Raw genomic sequence first — 2,591 nt, forward strand, 5'->3', positions numbered from 1 at the left:
TGTCCCATTTGTGGCGGCACGGATTTCCCCGCCTCCCCCAGCTGGGATGTGGATGTTGCTCCCGCCGGCCTCCAGCTCCTCTGGCAGAGCATCTCTTGGGTGGGCCAAAATCCCTCCAGGTGGCCAGAATCCCCCCCCCCAGGATGGCCAAAATCCCCCCAGGATGGCCAAAATCCCCCTGGATTTTTCTGGGTGGGAAGATCCATTGTTTTTGCCTGCTGTGGGAGCAGCTCGCCGAGGAGGAAAGCAGAGTGGCGCCTGCAGATGCGATGGGTTTAGCAGAGACCTGGAAGGAAAACCCAGCTGGGAGGGGAGTGCCGGCCTCCTGAGCTACCCGACAGCCAGAGGGTGGCGAAAACAGCTGGAACAGCTGGAACAGCTCAGGACGAGGGGCTGGCGGGGCAGGGAGCATGGCAGGGTCAAGGACACTCCCTGAGGTCTGGGGTCCCCTTGGGCCAGGCAGCTGCTGGGAGGCTGTGCAGGCTCTGTGCCTCAGTTTCCCCACCTGTGAAATGGGCTGGGGTCATGGGGCCGGGGTCATGAGGCTGAATAAGTCAGGGCAGTGGTCTGGAGGGGACGGCATCACTCGGGAAGCATCACGGCGTGGGAGTGGGGACCCTCGGGGGCACCCAGGGATAGCCAGGGGCACCCAGGGGCACCACGGAGCTGGGCAGCCGGCAGGGACCCTGGGTTGCTTTTTATTGTGGAATAAGATTTTAAAAAATTGTTGGTGGCCGGGGGAGTTGTACCAACCCCCCAGCCATGCACAGACACACAGAATCTCTGCGTTTATATATACATCTCTCTCTCTTTTTATATATATATATATTTGTTTTCTGCAACCAAACCTGAGCCTTTTAAAGCATAAAAATGTGACGTTTGAGGAACCTGGAGCTTTTCAAAGTCTTTGGTGAAAATCCTAGAAAATTTCGAGGAAGGGGTGGAGAGAGGGGGGGAGGTGGCCAAAAAGGTCTGGTCCCCCGCAGCCCTGGGTCCCAAAGCAACTTTTTCCTGTAAAAAAAAAAAAGAAACCAGGCTGCTGGAAACGTTGCGCAGTGCTGCTGCCCGCCTGGCAGCGCGGGGGTGGGAAGGCGCTTTTCCGGGCGGGATACTTTCGGGCCTGATGTCAGCTCTGTGTTACAGGTACCGCCATGGATGCACGGAGCCATGGGGATGCCCTGAGCCCCGTGGGGTGCTGCCACCCCGCCTGCCAGTCCTTGCTCCTGGGGCGTGGGGGCTGTCACTGCCCCGTGTAGCAGAGTGGCGGGGATGGAGGTGCTGAGCCAGAGCGCAGAGCCGGGGGGGGTCATCAGCCCGAGGACCACGCAGCGGGTGCCCTGGCAGGTAACCTCTGTTTCCCCCTTCTCCCCGAGCTCGCTTGTGGGTTTTTCTCCGTTGCTGGCCAAAGCTGCTTGTAAGGTGTCACCTGGCCCACGGCGGGCTCCGAGGGTCCGTCGTGAGCCCCGCGGCAGCAGGGCTGCGGGGGAGAAGGCAGGCTGCAAAGCCGTCTGCAAAGGCAGGGATAATTCTGACCCCAGCTGAGCTTGCAAGGGCAGGCGCAGGATGCTTCGTCTCTCTGCCAGTCCCGGCCCATCTGTGTGCTGCACGTTGCATTGGCCCGTGCCTCAGTTTCCCCATGTCAGGGCACAGCGACAGCACCCCCTTCCTCTGCCTGCCCCAGGGGTGGTGGAGCTGCGGACAGGGCATTCTCTCCCTCTCCAGTCCCCGAGCCCATGGCCGAGGAGTGTTGGTGCGGGCTGTGGCCGGGACAGCGGGGCCGTGGCTGTGCAGGGGTGGCTGAACCGTGCCGGGCCAGGGATGCTGCGTCCCTGGGGCAGGGGTCAGCAGGGGCTGAGCACACGGTGGGGATTTGCTGGGAAAAAAAATTGCTGGCAGCGGTCAAGTGTTGCTCTTGCTCAGCGAGCAGCATCCCAGGGCTGGCCCCAGCCCGGGCCAGGGCACATTCAGGATCAGGCCCCCCCATCCCAAGTGTGGTGCAGGGTGTCAGGGCTTTACGGGGTTTCATACCGGTCTGCAGGCTGGGAACTGCCCTGCTTGGCCTTTCTGGGATCCAGGCCTCTCAAAATCCTGTTAAATCCGGCACCGAAATCCCTCTCTGTCCTTCCCAGGTGCCGAGGGCAGGGCAGGGCTGTCTGTGACCCCCAGGAGGGGCTGCAGGGCTGGAGGGACGTGGGGACATAGGGGTGCAGGGATACAGGGGGGAAAGGGACGCAGGGATGACGAGGGGAAGGGATGTAGGGGCGAGGGGATGCAGGGATGAAGAAGGGAAGGGATGCAGGTATGTAGGGGTGAAGGGATGGAGGGATGCGGGGATGCAGGGATGTAGGGGCGAGGGGATGCAGGGATGAAGAAGGGAAGGGATGCAGGTATGTAGGGGTGAAGGGATGGGGAGGGATGCGGATGCAGGGATGTGGGGGCGAGGGGATGCAGGGATGAAGAAGGGCAGGGACGGAGGGATATGGGAACACGGGGAATCAGATCCGGCTCTGACGGACCCTGGAGTCCCCCGACTCCCCACCGGGCGCCCGTACCCGGCTGCTCCGGGCTGGGCCGGGCCGTGCGGCGGTGCC

Source organism: Pygoscelis adeliae, unplaced genomic scaffold, assembly GCF_000699105.1.
Source record: "Pygoscelis adeliae isolate BGI_AS28 unplaced genomic scaffold, ASM69910v1 Scaffold114, whole genome shotgun sequence".
NCBI classification, from domain to species: Eukaryota; Metazoa; Chordata; class Aves; order Sphenisciformes; family Spheniscidae; genus Pygoscelis; species Pygoscelis adeliae.